Raw genomic sequence first — 23,346 nt, forward strand, 5'->3', positions numbered from 1 at the left:
GCTACATATGGGAGCTGTCAAGGGGGTCATGTTTTTATATTTATGCCTATTTTACTCCAAAGGGTCCCAGGATTACACACCCAAAAAATGGTAGCGATCGGTTAAGCCGTTTTTGCGGTACCTGGGAACAGACAGACTGACTGGTGAATTATAGTAAGATGACTTCATCGGACATGTTTTATGGTGGCCATGTTGTATTGAAAATGAAACAATAAAAGAAATCATCATCTCCACAACAGCTTAACAGATCGAAGCGAAACTTCTAAAATATGATTGATTCGCCATGAGGAATTTAGTTGGAATTTTTTTTTCCATACTCATCTTCATTGATACAATGTAACCTTTATCTACACAAAGTGGGCGTTACATATCCCATCAATCAATCGTCAAGCTGTAGATAATGCAAATGTATGTGACATGATAGGGTATATGGATGATTTTGATGATGTGGGTGTTTACAGTATCTTAAGAAAGTATTCACACCCCTTGGCTTTTGTTAAAGTTCGTTGTTGCAGCCTGAATTTTAAAAATGGATTATATTTAAATTTTGTGTCACTGATCTACACAAAATACCCCATCATGATAAAGTGAAACATGTGTTCAGAAGTTTTTACAAATTAATAAAAAATGAAAATCTGAAATGTGTTGCATCAATAAGTATTCAATCCATTTGCTATGACACTCCAAATTGAGCTCAGGTGCATCCAATTTCTTTGATCATCATTGGGGTAGCTCAACTGCTTGATTAGAGTCTACCTGTGGCCAATTCAATTGATTGAGAAAGAAGCACACCTTTCTTAACTTCACTGTGAATTCCAAGGAACTATCCGTGGAACTCCGAGATAGAATTATGAGGAGGCGTACATCTGGGGAAGGGTATAAAACGATTTCTGAAGTGTTGAAAGTTCGCAAGAACACTGTGAGCTCCATCATTAGGAAATTGAAAGAATATGGAACTACCCAGACTCTTCCTATAGAGCGAGCCATCTGACCAAGCTGAGCAACCAGGCAAGAAGGACCTCGATCAGAGAGCTGATCAAGAACCCAATGACCACTCTGACAGATGACAGAGTTCCTTTGCTGAGATTGGAGAACCTTGAGGAAGGTCAACAATCTCTGCATCACTTCACAAATGTACGCTTTATGTGAGAGTGGCCAGACGGAAGCCACTCCAACGAAAATGGCACATGACAGCACCCCTGGAGTTTGCAAAAAGGCACATGAAAGACTGAGCATGAAGTAATATATTCTGTGGTGTGATGAGATGAAAATTGAACTCTCTGGCCTGAATGCAAATTGCTATGTCTGGTGAAAATCAAGCATAGCTCATCGCGCATCTAACACCATCCCAACCGTGAAGCATGGTGGTGGCAGCATCATGTTATGGGGATGCTTTTCAGCAGCAGGGTCTGGGAGACTTCTAAGGATAGAGGAAACGATGAATGGAGCCAAATACAGGCAAATCTTTGAGGAAACCTGCTTCAGAGTGCAAAAGACCTTTGACTGCAGCATGTATTTATGTTCCAGCAGGACAACGACCCAAATCGTACAGCCAAAGCAACACTGGAATGACTTCAGAACAATAATATAAAAAGTCCTTGAGTGGCCCAGACTTGAATCACATTGAGAATCTTTCGAAAGACTTGAAGATTGCTGTTCGCCGACACGTCCCATCCAACTTGACAGAGCTTGATCAAATCTGCAAGGGAGAATGGGAGAAAGTCCCCAAATCCAGATGTGCATAGCAAATGACCCAATAGTGATGCTCTTTGTTGATTCAGTTCACTTTTTTTTAGCAATCCTGCAGGGGTGCAATGTATGTCTTGAAGTACCTGCGAGCCTGGTGTTGTCTCAGTGGTTAGGGTGGTGGCTTGGGATCCGAGGGTCCTGAGTTCAAGCCCCGTCAGCCGCTGAATTAATACACCAGGGGGTTGACTCGGCCTGTCATCTTTCCGAGGTCGGCAAAATGAGTACCAGTTCCAGTGTCTGTACTGGTAGAGGGGCACTGCATCAGCGACAGTCGCGCTTCAAGAAATGATAGCTACCCCGGCAGCTAAGCTGCCATACTACCACCAAGTACCTGCAACATAATCGATGAAATTATTGTAAGCTATCAAAATGTTAGCTGCCGTGGGTTTGTTTGGAATGAGCACTTTTATTCACATTTTGATTTGTCATTGGGGGCTTCCGTAATGAAAATTGCAATTAAATTAATAGTGTTAATCCCATAATGCATGACGAACTCTCTTGATAGCTGCAGCACAGCCCCTTCCCGAGTTTTTTGTTGTTGTTTGTGGAGTACCCACCAGATGGGCGATCTTGTTCCAAGCATGCAACATTCTCTTCTGAAGCGTACCTTAATTTGGGCAGTGTATAGGCAACTGATAGCTCTGTATAGGCAAAAAAAAAAAACCCTGGGTTACGTGCATGAAGCAAAAGCATACCTACTACTTATAATTAAAAACTTCTCACTGCATTGGAAGATATGGGGACACGAATATAGTAAACACTCGCCGTCCGCTGGGGTTACGTTCCTCTAAACTTCCGCGAATGGCGAACAGTTTATAACATGAAGGTTAATGAGATACATTCGCAGCCTCCCAACATAAGTCAAAAAAGACATTTAATTGAAAAATAAGAACAATTGAGTAAAATGAGATAAAATAAGTAACATTTACCATCAATAAGAAAGAAGGCTTTTCTGCTTGGAGTATTGTTGGTGGGTAGCCCCGGTCAGTTCTGCTTGAACATAGCCATGGAACGGAGGTGGCCGATCGATCTCCCAGGAGCGACCCACAAATCCCTCACAAATATTATGTTGTGCTCTTGCCTTTGTGGAGATATGTTATGTTGATCTAGCCCTAATATTATCGTTGCATTTACGAATATAACGAATAGTGGACTCATTGACATTGTTTTTTGCCAACACAGTAACACGTGCACCACTCTCAAGTCGATCTAATATTTTCACTTTTTCCAGTCATCACTTTCTTCACTTTGTTTTTATTCTGCTCTTCAGCAGATGCACCACTTAATGCACATTTTGAACCCATGATTGAATAAACAGGATACAAAGTTTTATCACAATTACATACCGCACCTCACCAACTGCCAAGGATCCAGAAGACAATGCTGCGGCAGATGCTGGAAGACGCAGAATGTAAAAAAAAAAAATTATTTTCCGGTAATGCAGTAGTTATGTTTTAACTGGTAATGTTGAATGAAGGAAAATATTGTTATGCAAGCATTGAAAGTATTGGAAAAAAAACTTGTGAAAAACCTCAGGAGTTTGAGGTGGGAGGAGATCATTTTTTCCATGGATACGTGGGAGTATTGGCATGGACAGAGAGAAAGGGTCTTTAAAAAGGTAAGCGTAGACACGCAAAATCACGGATTGCGAACATGCGGGTGGTGAGGGTTGACTGTACTTTACTGTAAATGGTGGAGACTTGTAATGCCCTCCCTCACCTGGAGGCGGTGCTGTACGATACACATTGACAGAAAAATTGCATCCCTCTCTTTCCACCCCCCCCCCCCCCCAAGACCAGCAAAGATAAAATCAACCTGAGCATTAATTGGGATTATTCTGATCTAATGTAGCAAGTCTGGATGTAATTGGCCCAGAACTGTAGGAGGAGTAGTGCGACAAACACAAGTCTGAATTATCGTAAGGATAACAACTGGCTAGTTTTGTTAACTACAGTTGAGACCGCCAATATTCAAAACTGAAGATTCCACCAACTTAATTCGCGAATCTGTCCAGCATGCAAGCTTGTGTGTGGCATACCAGGGCGAATGGTGGTAACGGTGTGGATGGTGTCTTCTATCCCCCAAGGCTCTTTTGGACTTTCCTGAAGACCACCGCTTTATCCAGTTGCATTGTGAGCTCGTTACATGGAGGTTAAGTAGTGTTAGCCTCTCAATAAATTGCTTTCCAAACGAATTATTAATGGATAAAGGGTTGGTGGAATTGTACATTGCATATAAAAAAATCGATTGATTTTGACACAAAATCAAAGGGTCATTCATAAAATCTTTAATAACAGTGTATGGTGCATGAATGCAGGGACATCAGTCATCATTTAATAGTTTGCATCATGCAAAAAAAAAACAATATATGTTCATTTCAGTTGGTGTCGTGGTCATTTACTTGCAATTGAAAGAGAAACACAAAACATTGCCTGACTGTACCAAAGCTCACGAACATAACTTGGGAATTTCTTTCTTTCTCGATGCTTCTCTCTGCACAGCCTTTAAGTTGTGGTTAAATCAACCTCTCTTCGAGACCGAAACGGGGAAAATTTTTCTTCGCCACAGCTTGCTTGGGACTCGTATCATCCACGGTGGACTGTCCAACGCCATATTGCTCTTGCATTGAGGTTATTAACATCCTCTGAGTTGAAGTTTTACACATAGTCAAAGACCCTGTTCTTCATTGCACGGCCCATGAGCCACTGTTGGCCAAAAGTGCGGCCCCTGACATGCGGCCAATAATGCACAAATGTGAAAACACCCCATCATAATCCACCATAAATGCTATCAAATTAACCCAATGGTTTCAAATTAGCTCCAATGTGAAGCATAAGAGTAACATTACTACATCAGGATATGGTTGCAGTAAAAAAAAATGTGCTTCCAGCTCAGTTAAACACAACAAAGAAGAATATGTGGAGGTGGGGCCTAATAACATCCATTACGGAGTCCTTCAGGTGGTGGCAGCTCTCACTGATGTCTTATCGGCAAAAGTGGCCCCCTTCTCAAACAATAGTGAAGATCACTGGAATAAGAAGTATATGGCTTTAATCAGAATTTTAGGTAAGGATGGTTTAACAAGCCTATTCTATGTAAAAATAAAAATATACAAAAGGCAGTCTTATTGACCCCATGTAAGATAAAATTGCCATTTTGGCCAAATATGGCTGAAGTCAGATTTTTTTTTTGTTGTTTTTTTTAAACATACGGTCTGTTATCATTTTATATCTAATGAGCTTCTGATTTTTACGCTACTATTTTGTGGCCAAGGTCAGGCCAAGAAATAATAATCTGATCAATGTGGTCAACATTTTGCTCATTTTTGACCATAACGAGTTATTTTCCACAGGAATAGTAATAAAATTGTACTGTATATGAATAACATGTAAAAATTAATGGAAGTCAAATTTATAATATGCACGATACAATAATCAAATTGTACATTTTGAACAAAAACATGAAAACGTAAATGGGTTTACTCGCACACACTATCAAAGCCACATTCAATTGGTCATCTCCTTAATTCTCTGAATCATCATCATCCCCATCTCCATCTGCGACAACTTCCGGTTCCATGGTCTCAAAGCGCAGTTGGCGTCTGATTGCCGGTAAACCAGCGTGGTATAAAAACTCCATTAACCTCTTTACAGCCATAATCTGTGGGTTGAATCTTCTCGAGTGGATCTCTTCGATGTGCGTGCTTCCAGAGATGTGCCACATAGTTGCACTGTGAACAATTTTTGCACCAGACTATCTTTGCAGGGTGGAAGCATGCCTGCCTGCATCAATTCCCTTTGTTTTTTCCAATGGACTATCTGGATCGGTCGGTTTGTATTTCTAGAGGAAGATTTTCAACCTGGCCTAATTCTTGGGTGATAATGCTCCCCTACCATAGAGTAAACACACCTATTCCATAAGGCTGTCACCATCAATTAAAGGTGGTGGTCTCAACAAAACTGCTGAGGCCTTCAAGATGGAGAGCACTCTTTTCAGCTTTCTTCAGTGGGTTCACCTTTCCCTTCCTGGAGAAGGGTGAAGTGTAGTCACATCCTGTCAAAGCATAACCTGGCAATGCCTTGCAAAGAAATGGATCATGGTGGTTTGTTACCGCAATGATATAGATATACCCTCTCGTTTTATCACTCGAATCTCCAAGGTCCATCTACACACTGGCCTTGAGTTGTCTGGCATGATACAGAAGGATGACCATGATATCGGTGGTGTTGATCCGATGGGGATTAAGGATAAGTTTCCCCCAGTATGTTATTGCCACCTGTGACTTATTCCTATGTTTTTGCATTTACAAGCAAGCTATGCAGGAGTTTAGTTTTTATAACAAGCGAGCCATGCGTGCTGTGCAGGCAGGGGCCCCGCTTTCCCGGGTTTGGTGCCAGCAAGCCACGCCCGAGGTGGAAGAAGGGTGAGGTTCGCATTCGTAGTTGTGAGAGGAACGTGGCTGGGACGGAGGATCTTGCTTTGCTTTCCTCTCGGCATGACGAAATGGCTGTGTTTCTCGTGTCATGCTGTGAATTGGCTTGTGTACTGAGCAAGACGCGGGCCATCAACTCTTGGCTGGTCGTGAGACGGACCTTGGAGCCTCGTGTATATCACCGAAGCGATGGCGCCATTCTGCCAAGCAGCGAGTCGGTTAGCGATCGATGAAGAAGCTGCATTACGGATGGTGGGCCGTGGCATTGAATATCGCCTTGTCAATTGCCCCACGTACATTTCCCGCTGCGACAGAGCGGCTCGGCACCATTTTGGGTGCATCTTCCCATCCAGGATGAAGCACATCGATTCCAAAGTTCCATGAAGACCATCTATGGACCAAGCTAAGTGCCAGAATAAAGGGAGGATTTGCTTTTCTTTTATTTCTTTTCCCCCTTGTCTGTATTTGTCTGTGTCGTGGCACCTCAAATTTAGGTTTTAGTTTACCTCATATTATTACATTCTGAATTGTTGTCCCTTGTAAATATTTATTTTCTTTAAATCCACATTTATTTTAAGTTGCTGTGTCCGTGTATTTGTTGTGGGGTTCGAATATAAACCCCTTGTGCTGTGCATAAATCTGTTCTGTCGTTCCACCAGTGCCTCTGCCCACCCCCCCCCCCCCCCTTGCACACGACATAATCTCTGAGGAGCACATGTCTGCCTCCTCAGGAAAACCGCTCAGCAATCCAGGCCTGGTCGGTGTTAACTGCCTGTCCACCTCAATTGGGTCGGGGGGAGGGGCTTTACCTAACGTAGCCGGTACAGGCCCATGATATATATTGTTGCGGTTGTGGGGGTAGATGAAGGACTTTCATCAGAAAGTTAGGATTGCATGGAGTTGTTTGGTCTGTGGACATGTTTGAGACATCTCGATGTAATTAAGTAGGGAAACTTTGAGCTTGTGTTACGTGTCACCATACGGGGGGGAGCGTGGTGGTGCGGTGTTTATTCGATTAAAGGTATGTTTCCCCATTATGTGAATGCCCCACTGTGACTTTTCCCTATATTTTTGTTTGCAAACCAGCAAAGATGGAGTTGCACTTTTATAACAACTATAACAAAAGCTAGCCAAACGTGCCGAGCGGGCAGCAGCTCCACATTCCCGGGTTTTGTGCAAGCTCGCCACGCCCTGGAGGTGCAACGTTTCGTTGTGATCTCAATAGAGATCGGGAGGAATGGATGAGTGCGGAGTGAGGGACGCACGCGGTCGAGAGAACGAAGCTAGGAGATGGACTGTAAGAACAGGGCTTCACAGCTGGCTTTTCTTCGACGCATGAGGAAAACTGCATGATTTTCGTATTTGTGCTGAGGCATTTTGGCTCGTGTACTGAGCAGGACGTTGGCCATCAACTCTTGGCTGGTCATGTGGGTTGGATCTGAAAACCTCCTCTATGTCACCGAAGGGGATGGAGCCATTCTGCAAAGAGTGTATTGGTAGGCGTGATAGACAAAGAAGCTGCATGACGGTCGGTGAGCCTTGGTGTTGAACACCGCTCACGAATTCCCTGACGAACATTCCCGCTGCGAGAGAGCGGCTTGGCGCCGTTTTGCGCGCGTCTCGACATGCAAATCGCAGCGCCTCGATTCCACGTTCCCAAAAGACCATCTCTGGACCAAGCTAAATGCCAGAATAAAGGAGGGGTTTTCTTTGATTTTGTTTCCCCTTGTCTGTGTGTAGAGGCCCTTCAATTTCGACTTTCTTATTAATTTACCTCATGTATTATTATGTTCTGATTATTGTTCTTTGTAAATATTTATATTGTCATTAAATTCCCGTGTTTATCTTAAGTTGCTGTGTCCGTGTATTTGTCGAGTGCCTCCGTTGCTCCGCCATTGCTTCCAACGCCCTCCCGCGCGTGTTATATTCTCCGAGGATCAACATGTACGCCTCCTAATAAGGAAGAATTGCTCGGCTATCCAGGCTGGTGGTGTTAACCACTCGTCACCACAATTTGGGTCGGGGGTAGTGGGTGGGATTAACCTAGACCACCAGCACCGTATATATATGTAAAATTGTATAAGATTGTGGCAGTTGGGATGACACATTTTTAAAGAAGGTGCTTACAACCAAAAGTAAAATAAACTAGAACTGCCACTTTATAACTGCTGGCAGTGATGACCGGGTACCCAGTCCGTCCGCCTTTGATACAACATGGGACTTTGTGCAGATGACAGTCGCAAAGTTTCGCATTCATCGGGAAAGTGGTTCCAGAAAAAAACATTATTGAAGAGTGATACAAACAGAGGCCTGCTTCGATATGGCGTGGGACTGAAGAGCTACGAACCGGGCAGCACAAAGTGTTCAATTTCCTTATTACTGGCGAACAGATTCAAATAATTAAATAATTCTGGCTGCCAAACCGCGTGACCGATGAGGTTGAAATTTTAAACTTTTGTTTCGCATGTCGGCTGAATTACAAATGTGGAGTTTCATATATATAGAAGCAGCGGTTCCAGAGTAAACATTAATTAATATTTATCCTTCAATCCAAGATGGTGGCCAAACCATGTGACTTGTGATGTCATAATTTTCACCACATGTGCAAACACGATCGGAGACGATAAGTGCAAATTTTCGCTTCGCTTGGTTAAGCAGTTCCAGAGAAAACATTATTGAATATTTTTCTTAAAACCAACATGGCTGCCAAACCCTGGGACCGATCCCGTTGAAATTTCAAACCCTCATTCCGCATGAGTGTTCCACCATAAAGGTGATGTTTCACATTGATTGATGCAGTTGTTCCAGAGTAAACATTAATTAATATTTTTCCTTCAATCCACTATGGCTGCCAAACGTTGCGTCGTACCTCAAAAGGGGGTGAGAACTTTTTATTCATCATGGAGAGGCGGTCATAGTGGTGGAGTTTCGCCTGGATCTGTTCAGTCGTGTCAGAGAAAAAGACGTTTTAAGATATTATTTTTCAATCCAAGATGGCTGACGAACCATGTGACCTATGACATCACAAGTTTATATTCTGCTTCCAATTCGGTATTGGAACACGTTTGTGAAGTTTCGTGTAAATCGGTAAAGGTGCGTTTTTCTATCCAACATGGCCGCCAAACCATGTGACGTGTGACATAATTTTTACCACGCGTGCAGACACGATGGTAGATGATAATTGCAAACTTTCGATTCGTTTAGTTAAGCAGTTCCAGAGAAAACATTATTTAATATTTTTCTTAAATCCAACATGGCGGCCAAACCGGTTGACTTATCAATTCGAAATTAACAAACTTATATAAATACGTGTCTCGAATATAGTTCTGAAATCTGCCCTTCATCCGACCAGCGCTTCTGGAGAAGAAGATGTTTGAAGGTTTTAGGGTTTTTTCAAGATGGCCGCCAAACCATGTGACCGATCAAGAAGAAATTAACAAACTTGAGAAAGGACCTCATGGGGAATATATGTGTTAAGTTTCGTCTTGATCTGTCTTGCCCTTCTGGAGAAGAAGATTTTAAAAATTTATTCATTTTCAATCCAAGATGGCTGCCGAACCTTGTGACCTATGATATCATAAATTTAAATTCTGCTTTCCATCGTCGACCCGAACAAGTGTGTGAAGTTTCTTGAAAATCGGATAAGGTCTATTTTTCTATCCAAGATGGCCGCCAAACCATGTGACTTCTGAGGTAAAAATTTTTTACCATGTATGCAGACTTGAGGGAGGAAGGCAATTGCAAATTTTCGCTTCGATGGCTTATGAAATACCAGAGAAAACATTATTTAATATTTTTCTTAAATCCAAGATGGCGGCCAAACCATGTGACCTATCACTTCGAAATTAACAAACTTGCATCGCATACATGTCACGAATATAGTTGTGAAATCTCGCCTTCATGGGACCAGCGCTTCTGGAGAAGAAGATGTTTGAAGGTTTTAGGGTTTTTTCAAGATGGCCGCCAAACCATGTGAAGTATCAACAACAAATTAACAAACTTGAAAGAGAACATCAGGGGGAATGTACGTGTAAAGTTTCGCCTTAATCTGCCTAGCCCTTCTGGAGAAGAAGATTTTTTTTTTAATAAACACTAAAAAACAAGATGGCGGCCGAATTACGTCATCGATGACGTCAAGAAAAACATTTTCGTCAGTGATTTTAGGCGTAGATGATGCTCAGAATTTTTCAGATTTTTCCTATACGGCGTTCTACTTGACGAATTTTCACCGGTATATCGCTTCACCTATGACGTCATGAAAAATCACACGTGTTCCCCATAGGGAGCTTAGTAAAATGTATCAAGAGAAAAATTTTTCCATTGCACGGTTTCCGAGATACAGATGTCCAAAGTTTATCGTTTTTTTCAAGATGGCGCCCGCACCACATGACTAATGACGTCATAATTATAACGTGATTGTGCTATCAAAAAAGATACATACTGTGGTGAAAATTTTGTGTCGATCGGACTTAGTATCCCAGAGAAAATGATTTTTAAAGCGAAAAAGGGTGCAAAATGCCGGCGGAAAAAGAAAAATAATAATAAACAGAAGAAAAACAATAGGGTACCCTGTACTGACAGGGTACCCTAACTAGATGGACTCCGCTAATTTGAGCAAAAATGTGAGAGCAAACCCTATCTCAGGCAACGTTTCACTGGCTTCATCGGGCGCAATAGACTAGACACAATCTATTGTGCCTGATACAGCCGGCAAAATGTTGCCTGAGACTGGGTCTGCCTTTGCTTTTTTGCTCAAATTAGTGGAGTCTATCTATTGTTTTTTTACTTTTGGTCAGAAGTGCCGCCACCTTAAAAAAAATTTAACAAATCCACCGCTCACAATTAACTTCGTGGGACGGTGAGTTGCTTTACAACCGCGAATGCCAATCAGTTAACCATGAGTTCCAGTGGCCACCGTCTAATTTGCCGTTTAACTCGAGATCACGTTGCTTCCTCAATGGGGAGCGCACCCTCTGTAAAGCACCAATGTTATCTTGATTAGATCTTAATTAGGGCGGCCGAGCGTTTACCGCTGGTTCATGCCGACTATGACAGGTGAATTAGTTTGGGAACTATCTAGGTTCAGACACTGTTGGATCGGTGGAAGGAAAAGACAAGCACAGACAGGTTGAATCGTCAAGTAATTTATTATAAAGAAAAAATAATTAAACTGAAGAACTTTTTATTTCCTTGTGGTGAAAATAGGTGAATTCAAATCAATCAAAATAATCTCGCAAGTGAAGAATTAAACGGGCATCGATTGAAAAGCAAACGAAGAGCAGATGCTTATCACTATGCCTTGCTTAACAATTAAACACTAGACAAGGGTACCCAGCAGATCATTCAGGGGGGAAAGAAATCCGGTCTTGGCTTGTCAAGGCAGAAGTCATCATAAGACTTTTTATTTTTTAAACAAAGAGTAAGCTTGTTAAACCATGCTTACCTAAAATTTCGATTAAAGCAGTATACCTCTTGGAACAGGAGGCCTGCGATGGAATTTTAAAACTTTTGCTCTCCAGAGTGAAATTTACTTGTGTTGCTTCTCTCCAGACCAAGGCAATGAATATTCCCCCTCATGCTGATTCTTATCTGGCATCGGAGGGCTGCATTCACAGCCACATCGTTTGTTTGAGTGATTAACAAACACAGCAGCCTACGGGACCAACTTTGCCAGGCAAATTCCCCTCGGGGGCAAAAAAAAAATAAACGGGTGAGATTTTTATTTACTTAGTTTTTTGTCGGTACACATCCACATTCTTAAGGCATGTTTGTCAGTGAACACACAACTTTCCAAGGCTTGGTGTTGGTTTAACTTTTAAGGTGGCTGACCTTATGATCTTAGGTTCTTGAGTTCAAGCCCATCCTTGTCATTCCTTGAATTTAACACGAGGTGAGTTGACTCAGCTTGTCATCCTGATGTCGTACCAGCTTGGTGGTAACGGGGGGGGGGGGAGGGTGGGGGGGAGCATTGCATCAGCAGCACCTTCGCACCCCCAGAAAATGATGCAGCCAAGCAGCCACCCGCTCCATAAAAACAAATTCCAGCATACAATACTGCAGATTATATTGTTACGTTTGTTGGGGGTGGGGGGTAGATACCATAGAGCAGATAGGAATGTATAGTGTATCTTGGTCCATGTGCGAGTAGAATGGTGGTGGTGATTGAAGGAAATTGTGTGTAAAACCTCTACGTGAACTTCTACCAGGGGGGGAGGGGGGCAGGGAGGTTTAGCATGAAAGAGGCAGGGGCGGAGCTATGAACGCCTCCCGAGGGGTGGATCGCTTGGGAAGAGCGGGGTCATACACTCCTCCCAAAAGGGGCGGAGCGTGGCTGTGGGGAAAGTGAGGGAGGAGTCGTATCTGTAGTTGGTGGAGCGAGAATATTGGAGAGGAGTTGGTCGAGGCAAGGGGACTGGAGGAAAAAGATAGTTTGGGAGAGTTGTTCTGAGAAGAAAGTTGGAAGTGGAAGTATGAGGTGAACATGATGAAGGGAGGAAAGAGTTGGTGAGAGTGAAAAGCCTGAGGAGGAAAGAGAGTTTTTCTTTGAGGAGGTCGTCCTGCCTTCTTGTCTCTGTTCCTCACCTAGGGTCTGTTTGCTATCTCCTGCCGATCTCATCATCATCCTGGAATTGCCTGCTCGTCTCGTCGTCATCTCGTTCCTCATCACCTGCTCATCCCCGCTGCTCCAGAGCTGAGTCTCCAGGTTTTTGTTCCCATCCCATTGTGTGCTGCCGAGTTATTTGGAGTTCTTTTACCTATTTTTGCATAATTATTTATTATCGATTCTGTATATTCTGATTCTACTAGCGATACCCGTGCACATGCACGGGATAGCAGTACAACATAGCTGGTAGCAGACGACAGACCGTACACGGGGAATGACAAAAATACTCATTGTGCAAAATGCAAGTGGTACTATGGAACGCCAGACTTCCCAAACATTGTCGGCATGTCCTCTAAGTGCCACAGCAATTTCATAGGGATCGTGTGACGGCGAGCTGAGTTTTTAGTGTGCAAGCTTGGTATTATAATAGAGATGTAAGTGTATCCTTTTGCGCTACCGAGTGGAAGCCTGTATTAAGAGTCTTACTAAAATGTGCCATAGACTTCATCAAAGTGCGGAATTAACCTGTCCATATAAGGATGGGTTATTTGCTTGTTTATTTAATTTGCAGTATGTTGTCAAAGTCTAGGTTTGGGAATTTTTTTTTTTAATTGCTTTTGGTAGTGCCTTTTTTTCTTTTCTTTTTTTTTTCTGTGCAGGATCAAAGAGAAAGTTGATGGTAAAAAGGAAACGTACTGACAGTGGGATAATAGAGGAGTGAATGAGGAAATGCAGGAACCTTCAATGAAGAGTGTTTGGGTTGGGTAATTGTTGTAAAAAAAGATTTTGGATAAGGATGGGGATTGATGTGAGATGGGAGTGAATCACATGTTCTAAGCCTTCGGGGGATTAGTGGGATTGAGCAATCTTTACTCTTGTAATGGCCACATCTTTCACGACTATCACACCGCCTGGTGGGTATGCCATGGAAACATATCCACATCCACAAAGTTAATTTGGCGCTAATCGGCATCTTCAAATACTATTGTGCCAAATCTGCCGACATAAGAGCCGAGCGAAGCTTTGTTGGTGATTTATGTTTGTTGTGCTTTAACACCCATCTCGCTAAATAAGCGGATTTCGCTAAACAATATATAGCACACTCCTGACGACCACATAAGGTTTCATAAAAACAGGAATATATTATGATGAAGGAAGTGGAAGAAGAGCACAGCCACATAGTGGTGATTACAAGCGGTAACAATAGCTAATGAATAAAATCCATGCGCCACGGAAACCACAACGGAATAAGCACCTGCGCTTTATCACTTTCAATCAGGGGAACACAGGACGAAGAAAGGAGAAGCCTACAATGCTTGTACGTATGATTTGGGTCCTCCTGTGTACAGTGGACTGGTGCGGGGCCTATCCTTGCATGCTGGTACCAATCACATTCTGGCGTGGAGTGCAAGCCATGACTCGTGTGACAAACCCGAATCGCTGGGTATTCTACAAGTACGACGAATCAAGAATGATGAACCATAGCAGCCACACCAACCACATGTGCGGTGTGCCCTTTTGCAATGTCCACCGGACATCTGTGGCACGTGCCCATTAGCCGATGCAGCCTGATAGATGGTGATTTAGGGCACGTGCCCATTGGCTGGCAAGCCCGGAAAATTCCATACCACAGACAGATGGTGATTATCATTTGGTGAAGAAACTCCATGTAAGGACAGATGATAATGGGGAAGGTTCAAGAATGTAGGGCAGGGGGAAAGGCGCTACTTCGATACAGACACTTGGCATCGGAATACGAGATCTTTCCAAACGAGTGCTCGACATGCTTTATCATTTGCGAAAATTGCACCACACTTGCGCTAACCTGTATTTGGTACGAACTAATCTAATCTATTTCCCATTTTACTGCCAAGTAGATCATATCCGTAACGCTCTGTTGACCAAATGATGTGTTTCGTACTCTACAATCTTGTCAAAATAACAACCATTCCTTTCATGCCATGGGTGCATCGGGCTGCCAAGGAAGTTTTATTTGGTTAAGGCCTAGGTCACATTTGCCACGGCCGCCGTGGGGTCTCCAAAATCTACGGCCACTCGCAATTATACGGCGGCCGCAGTATTTCCACGCTCACACAATGTAGCAGTCACATATGTTTTTATTTTTGGGGGAGCTGCACGGCGTATTTATAAATCGTGGAGACCGAAAACGTGGGGTTGCCGTACGGTCTTTGATTTGATGTCGCACGGTGACCTTAGGGCGTTCCTGCGGCGGCCATAGAATTTTCAATGCAGACGCAAGGCGACCGCAGGGGGGCCCTAAGGCGAGCATGCAGCCAGACGGACGGTAACGAGTGGGTTAATTTTTTTTTATTACCAGTTTTTTTTTGTTTCGGCTTGTCGAATTGCTACGGCGAACGTAGAAATGAAAAAAGTTATAACTCCGCGTTATAATTCCACGGCGACCTTACGGCCTGTAAAATATAGCCATACAGCATAGGGCCACCCTGAGGCCACCTCAGAAACTCTGCGGCCGCCGCACGTTTCTGTCAATTCAGAGGGCGTACGGCCGCCGTATCCTCGCCGTAGAGCAAATGTGACTTAGGCCTAAGGAGTACAATCCTGGATCGGTCGCCACTCCGACACAGGATGCTCGAATGGCTTATTACCCCAGTAAGCTGGTACTCATTTTTCTGACCACGGAAGGAAGACAGGCTGAGTCGACCCACCTGGTGTTATTTCAATGTCATAATAGGCTCAAAGTCGAGACATTAAGATCTTAAGACAACCACCTTAACCATTAAGCCATCACCAGGCCAACTGTCATGTCAGCATCTCGGTAATTGCAACTGCTTAAACTTGTAAGGTCCTGAACCTCTTTCCCAAAGATGGTTCCTTTTTTCACATAGCATGTGGCCTTTTTGGTATTTGTGTTGTGATGCATCTGTTTTTGTGCATTTTGTCGGTCATGCAGCCTGAATTTGCCATGTGGATACCAAATATCTGCCCAAGGTGCATTTCCTCGACTGTACTGCTTGTTTATCCAGCTTTTTGTACCAGTTTATCAAGCTCATCCAAGTTCCCTCCAAGTGGTCGGTGAACAGGTGGAAAAGGGGAAACCTTTTTCTGCCAGAAAATAAAAATTAATTTGAGTAGCTGTTTGTTCATCAGAAAAAGTTGCGGTCAACTGGAAATAATAATACACAAAGCAGCTCTTGAAGTGTGGTGCCATTATTCATACCAGTGTTTCTCAAACCTGCTCACCATCTTGCTCCAAATATCTTGTATTTGCTCGACCTGAATAGTCTTTAATATCTCACTTTAATGACATATTAAAGCCTATTCAGGTTGCGAGAAAATACTCACCTTAATTTTCTTTCTTTAATATCAAAATGGTTTCGGTCCCATCTATATTTTACATTTGCAAATAGATGGGGTACAAGTGATTGGAGAATGAGCCATGCATCGTGTGTAAAGAGGGTTTGTGGCTGGAAGATGAAAGAGGGGTGGAGTGGGTATGCATTTGAGTGGATGACAGCTTTCAGCCACAGTAACCTGCTTGGGCACGGTGGAAAATGCTAAACATTTGGGACATTTGCAGAACCGTGGTGGCATTGCCGTAGCTGCACAGTGGGCTCGTGGAGAGGGAGTTGCCACTTGCAGTGTGATCTCGAAGGAATAGTGAAGAGCCATGAGGGCAAAACCCATAAGTTTGTGCAGTGGATTCAGTTGAGAAACTTTGGGAGCATATAAGCATCACAGTCAAACCAGTGCTGGAGTGATGTTTTTGCTGTTGTCTCCAAACCAAAATTATGGATGTTATGGTGACACTTTTCTCTTGATAGTCCTGCACTGTGACTCACTTGCTGCTCAAACCAGGCCAAATCTCTCAAACTCATCAACCACTCTCTCTGTCTCTCTTCACCTCCAACATATGCTGGCACATCCACTTGAATGCTAAGCAAAAGTCCCAATTCAACTGAGTACTTCAATCATCTGGGCTTTATATTTTTGGTTTTCTTCATAGAAGTGAGACTCATGGATTTGCAGGGTAGATCTGACAGTATGACAAACTTCAAGGGAGTAAATGAACAGGATGAGGGGAAGTGAAGCGCTGTGGGCTGGCTCGAGGAAGAGTGACTTTTAAAACTCGCCAAAGGAAGTGAATGTAAAAATTCATGTTCAAACGTCTCTTCCCCCTCTCCCAACCCCCATTGCCCTTGTGCTCGGAGTTAACGGAAGTTGAGGAAAAGCTGACGAGGGAATGACGAGTTACAAAATAAAATACCATTTGATCACCATCTAGCACTTACTTGCACAGCCTAATTGAATAATATTTGTGATTATTTGGTTTCCTCAAATAAAAATCCGTGGTTTGTATGAATACGAGGTCTGACAATAAAGTTGCAGTATTAAAAATATATAAGCGCATGAATGGTGTGAGATGTGAATGAAAAAGAACCCACCCACCCCCACACCTTGTAAACAATTAATTACATTTAATTGGGTTTAGTGCAAGTACTGTGTTCAGTGAGAGGATGAGTAGGAAAGTTTCACGAATGTAGGAAAATTGACTTTGTAATACATGTGGGTTAAACTAGAAGGGGAGTTGTGTTTTCATGACAAATGGCCAACTGGACGCTCTCCACACCACAGACTCGGGGACGAGTCTTCCGGAGGGAAGGGGCAATGTTACTCATCAGGCCTCAGGGGTAAAATGCGGAATATATTAGAATAGTTATTTAACAGTGCATGTTGTAATGGGGTGTAATTAGAGATCGTGTCAAGCATGTGTCAGAAGCTCTAATCCTTCCCACCAAACTGCTTATCTCAGCCCTGCCTTTCCAACCCCCACCCCACATCCTGCCATGCTTCCCCATTGTGCATCTGTAAATGCAATTTTCCACATTTGTAAATGCAATTAGCAGCAATAAAAATATTTCGTGGCAAACCTGGTACAAGTAGGGGGGGGATGAGGAAGAGAAGGAGAAGAAAGTAAGTCAGTCACCCGACAATGTCGGTGGTGCCTTCCCTGCTGCGTGGCCAATGAGTGTGCAATACTGTGGCGGCCCCAAAGGACTCTCCACATGGGGTTAAACAATGCAAGGTGTGTGTGTGTGTGTGTGTGTGTGTGTGTGTGTGTGTGTGTGTGTGTGTGTGTGTGTGTGTGTGTCGCTGGTGCTATCCCAATGGATCTCCCTCCCTTGTGGTTGCTGCTGGCTGTTGTGCATCTCTTTCGTGGTCGGTTGGCATGCAACATGTACCCGGAGGTTTATGGTGCACTTGGGATGGTTTGTGGTGTTCCCAGGCACAGAGGGAAGAACCACGGACCAACCGCTCAGACTGCAGCATGCCAGCCTGATCGGCACCAAGACCAAGCGCGTGCATCATTATGCACGTCCAATTGAAAAACCCAAGCCAGTACTGCCACCTGTCGAGAAAACATCAGCCCTAGAACTTTATTGTCTGTCTGTCTCCATCTCCAATCTGACTCTGTTTTAGAGCTTCTGTCTCATGCTGTCTGACTTGTGTCTTCTGTCTCTGACTGTCTCAGGCCATACTCTGTTTTGGAGCATCAGTGCTGCCGAAGCAATTTCTTGCCAAGCGTCATGCTGGGTGGTTTGCCTTCCCTGTACCAGCAGTCGTTGGGGCAAGAATTTGGAATTTGGCCATGGTGCAGCGGATAGCTCTCCTACCCTTTGTAAAGGACACTGGGATCTTAATATCCATAAACTGTCTGCCTGCAGACGGGGCGCCCAGTTTAACATCCCTCCGAGGGACAGCACACATTGATGAATTGCCCTGCCTGTGAAACACCAGGATAACAGTTTATAGCCATTCGGGATTCAAACCCCAGCTGGACTGCGAAGGTGTGCGTGTTTTATTTGTACATACATACATATCACACACGACGTGGCCAAAAATGTGTGGACACCTGCTCGTCAAACATCTCATGCCAACATCATAAGTATTAATATGGAGTTGCCCCCCCCCCCCCACTTTTTCTGCTAGAACAGCCTCCACTCTTCTGGGAAGGCTTTCCATGAGATGTAACATTGCTGTGAGGAATTCCTTAAATTCAGCCACAAGAGAATTTGTGATGTTGGGCGATTTAAGTCTGGCTCGCAGTTGGCCATCCCATTCATTCCAAAGGTGTTCAATGGGGTTGATGTCAGGGCTCTCTCCAGGCCAGTGAACTTCTTCCACACTGATCTCAACAAGCCATTTCTGTAGTTATTTTTGTACATAGGGGCATTGTCATGCTGAAATGGGAAAGGGCCTTCTCCAAACGGTTGCCACAAAGATGGAAGCACAGAATTGTCCAGAATATCATTGTATGCTTTGGCATTAAGATGTCCCTTCACTGCAATTAAGGGGCCGAGGCCAAACCATTAAAAACTTCCCCAGACCATAACTTCTCCTCTATCAAACTTCACAGTTGGCACTATGCATTCGGGCAGGTTGCGTTCTCCTGGCGTCTGCCAAACCCAGATTCATCTGTCAGATTGCCAGATGAGGCATGATTCATCACTCCAGAGAGCGTGTTTCCACTGCTCCAGAATCCAATGGTGGTGAGCTTTACACCACTCCAGTTTACGCTTGGCATTGCGTATGGTGAGCTTAGGCTTGTGTGCGGCTCCTCGGCCATGAAAACCCATTTCATGAAGCTCTCGGCGAACAGTGTTTGTGCTGATGTTGCTTGCAGAGGCAGTTTGGAACTCTATAGTTAGTGTTGCAACTGATGACAGACAATTTTTCTGTGCTACGTGCTTCAGCACTCTGCGGTCCCGTTCTGTGAGCTTGTGTGGCCTACCACTTCGCGGATGAGCTGTTGCTGCTCCTACACATTTCCACTTCACAATAACAGCTCTTACAGTTGACCATGGCGGCTCGAGCAGGGCAGAAATTTGATGAACTGACTTGTTGGAAAGGTGGTATCCTATCATGCTGCCACGTTGAAAGTCATTGAGCTCTTCTGTACTGCCCATTCTAATGGCCATTCATATTGCCAATATTTGTCTATGGAGATTGCATGGCTGTGTGCTTGATTTTATACACCTGTCAGCAATTGGTATGGCTGAAATAGCTGTATCCACGAATTAGAAGGGGTGTCCACATACTTTTGGCCATGTCGTGTATGAAGTTTCTGATTTTTGGATAAAGATTTCAGTTCAACCAATTATGGTGGCTAATCTGTTGTTGCTCCAAAACCTTTCCACTTCACAATAACAGCACTTACAGTTGACCGGGCAGCTCCAGCAGGGCAGAAATTTGATGAACTGACCCTTTGTAAAGCTGACATACTGTGGCAGTGCTACGTTGAAAAGTCACTGAGCTCTTCAATACAACACAATCTACTGCCAATGTTTGTCTTTGGAGATTTTCAGAGCTGTGTGCTTGATTTTTATACACCTGTCAGCAAAGGGTGTTGCTGAAATCGCCTAATCAACTAATTAGAAGGTGTGTCTGCATACTTTTGGTCATGTTGTGTGTGTATTTATATATGTGGGTATTGTCGTGGAGGTGGCTGGGTTCAAATCCCACTCCTGTCAGTTGTCGGGGAGCTGGGGTTCGAATCCAACTACCTAAAGTCGTGGTGGCCATGCGGTTAACACCGACCAACCTCCTGGGATGGTCGAGCGGTCCTTATTCCGAGGTGGACACCCTCATTGACATATTTCAGCTCACACTCTGAGGGTATGGTGGATGGCAACGCCGCTGTATGGGGGAATACGACAGAGCCCAGAGAGGGCAGTAGCGGATGGAGGAGGAGCCCTCTGAATGGAACGGAAGGACAGCACGAGGTGGTTTGATCCGCGAACCCCAATACAAATACACCAAATGCGGTTTCTTTCGAAGGCACTATTTTATGAAACAAATTTTAACAAGGACAATAATGAAGACGATAAGGGCATAAATGTAACAAATTTAATAAATCACTTATGATTGAGGCCTTGCACACACAGACAAAGGGTGACAAAAAACAAAAAACCTTTTTTTATAAACTGGTACTCAGCCTGGCCAAGGGCTGACCCTCGTCAATCTGGTGTTGGGGAGCTTCGTCCGGCATGTGCACTTGCAAGCAAAATGGCGCCGTCTTTTGTCGAGCCCGGGAGGAAAGCTCCTCCACCATTCACATCCATGTGCACACGCAGGCAGAATCGCGCTTCCCTTGTCGTAGCTTTCCAAACTCTACATACGCAAATCTTGCCAGCTCCTCCTCGATCTGCTCTAGACGTGACCTCCACCCTGCTCAATCTGCTCTCTCCGAAGCCCTCCCGCCAAGCGCGCATACACTCTGCGCCTTCAATCCTCCTCTTCCTTCTCCTCTGCCCCCGGGGTGTGGCCTCGTCGCCTCCAAACCAGGGAAGGCAGGGCTTCTCCTGTTGTTTCATGGACTCTGTCCCTTGCTTTCACCCTGGCTTGGAATATAATAACAGAGGATAATCATGTACAGGGGAACTTATTTTTACTCCCTAAGCTAATTACCACCGCGCCACCCCTCGTGTGTAGACACGTAACACTTATGCTGACAGATTCACTGATTTATATACATTGAGGTGCTTCTACCCGTCCACAGACCATGCTACACTATACAATCGTGTGTGTGCGCGTGTGCATGTGTGTGCGCATGGAGAAAATTGTAAGATTTGAAAGTGGACAGGAAGATATCAAGGAAATTGAAAGGTAGAGTTCAGAGGTCATGTGTAATGCCAGCATACCAATATGGTCTGGAGATAGTAACACTAACAGAGGCTGCAGGTCTGTTCAAACAATGGAATCAGGATGATTGTGGGAGTGAAGAGGATGGATAGATGGAGGATGGATGGACTGAGAGGGGGATATTGGTGTGCAGGTTTGCTTTATGGGAAGATTGGTAAAGAGCTAGCTGAAAAGGGCAGGGCAACTGGTGTGGATGGAGTAAGAGAGACTTCCGAAGAGAGCAGATGTGTTGAAAGAGCGAGGCAGGAGAAGGAAAGGTGGTTGACCATGGTTTTGATGGGAGGATTGCATGTAGAGGGATATCAGAAAGGTGGATGGATAGTGGAGAGAGATAACTGCTGATAGAGGGCAGTGGAGGAGTGTTATAAACAGTGCAGGGTCGCAGTTCAGTACCAGTTCGCCTCACTCCATACATATATATTTTGAGGAAGAATGTGGAAAGAACTCCCCAAGCCTTCCTTCACAGGGTATTGTGCTTTACATGCTCTCCCTCACCTGATTTTGTTGTTTTCTATTCCATTTCTGTTTCATCTCCAGTATTTCCCTTCCACTTCTTGCAGTGTTTGAGCTTGTATCCAGCTTATTCACACCTGTGCCCCCCTCTCCCTTTCCTAGATCCCATTCTTCCACACGCACATTCTGCCTCCACGTGTCCATCCGAATTGTCTTTCCACCTTGTTGGGTTTTTTTTTTTTTGTATGTGTCAAGGCTCGTGGAAGAACCAGAACACAGAATTAATGTGGATGTAACAGGACGAAAGGACCGAAGGAAGTGGGAGTTGGGGGGAGAAGGGAACACACCATCAGCAGAGTTGAAGGACAAAATAAAGGGAGGCTTGGATAAATAAAGGACATGGGAAAGAATGAGGGGAAGTGGAGGACACAGGGAGGGAACAAGATGGAGACAGCCACAAATCCTCAGTCACAGAAATGTAAGGAAAAACTGGGAAAACGGAGAGTTGGGCTTGTGGAGGGTTAATGGAGGGAGAAAAGATCATGCAGTTGTGGATGGGGTGAACCTCAGATGGTGGTGAATGGACGTCTTCGAGCTCTGGATGGAAGAATGTGATTGAACAGACGAAGGAAGTTGGTTCCACAGGTAGAAAAAAAGAGGAACAAATTAGTTGAGGTGAGTTGTGAGTCTGGATTTTGGGAGTTTCACCAAAAAAAGGTTTCTGGCAGATCACTTGCACTTTGCAGAAACCTGGGGTGAAAGCGGGGGAGGGGGGTGATGGGAATGGAGGAGGCAGAGCATGGAAAGATCAGAGAGTGCACGACCAGAAAGGAGGTGGTGGAAGACGGACCACTGACCTGTCTGCAATATGAAAGTGATAAGTCCATAGATTCAACATCATCATAGGCGATTCCAATGACTTTTAACGCTGAAGGCTTTAGTTTCTATGGTGTCAAGCTGAGAAAGGTGTGATGCAGGTGTGCCAGCCAAGAGGACAAAGCAGTACTCCATCAAGCTCCAGATAAATAAAGCCTTGTAGGTAGATAAACATTCAGGTGTGCCAAGGAAACACTTTGCACGGTGGAGAATTCCCAGTCGACGGCTGACTTTGGAGACCAACTTAGAGATGTGGTTTGCACAAGAAAGATCATAGCTGATAGCGAGGACCAAAAGTTTGAGTGAACTTCTTCAAGAAGTTTGTAAAGGAAGTTGATGTGAGGGTTCAAAAAATGGTTATGTAGGAGAGACTGTGAAAGTGTGAGATTTGTCAAGGTTGAAAGTCATATTCCAAGTGTTTGACCAGTTTGTGATTCTTTGAAGATCTGCAGAGGGAAGAGGCCAATACATGCTTATGTGAAGGATGAGGGATGCTACGGCATCCAGAAAGAGGCGAAGTCATCCACGTGGATTTCCCAGAGGGTCAGAG

The 23,346-nt window shown here is 44.2% G+C and overlaps 1 protein-coding gene across 3 annotated transcripts in view; it reads left to right on the plus strand.

Annotated features, from left to right (window-relative positions):
* ARHGDIA (Rho GDP dissociation inhibitor alpha) overlaps positions 1-23,346 on the plus strand; it is a 105,055-nt gene that overhangs the window by 9,761 nt on the left and 71,948 nt on the right. Inside the window, exon 2 of one of the 3 annotated variants that reach the window (XM_085886387.1) lies at positions 12,768-12,884. The exons of the other annotated variants lie outside the window; for them this stretch is intronic. The gene's annotated coding sequence lies outside the window, so the exon portion shown is untranslated. The remainder of the gene's footprint in view (positions 1-12,767; positions 12,885-23,346) is intronic. 3 annotated transcript variants of the gene reach the window in all.

Source organism: Eptatretus burgeri, chromosome 1 (genome assembly GCF_056783735.1).
Source record: "Eptatretus burgeri isolate ZD-2024b chromosome 1, Ebu_testis_v1, whole genome shotgun sequence".
Taxonomy (NCBI): domain Eukaryota; kingdom Metazoa; phylum Chordata; class Myxini; order Myxiniformes; family Myxinidae; genus Eptatretus; species Eptatretus burgeri.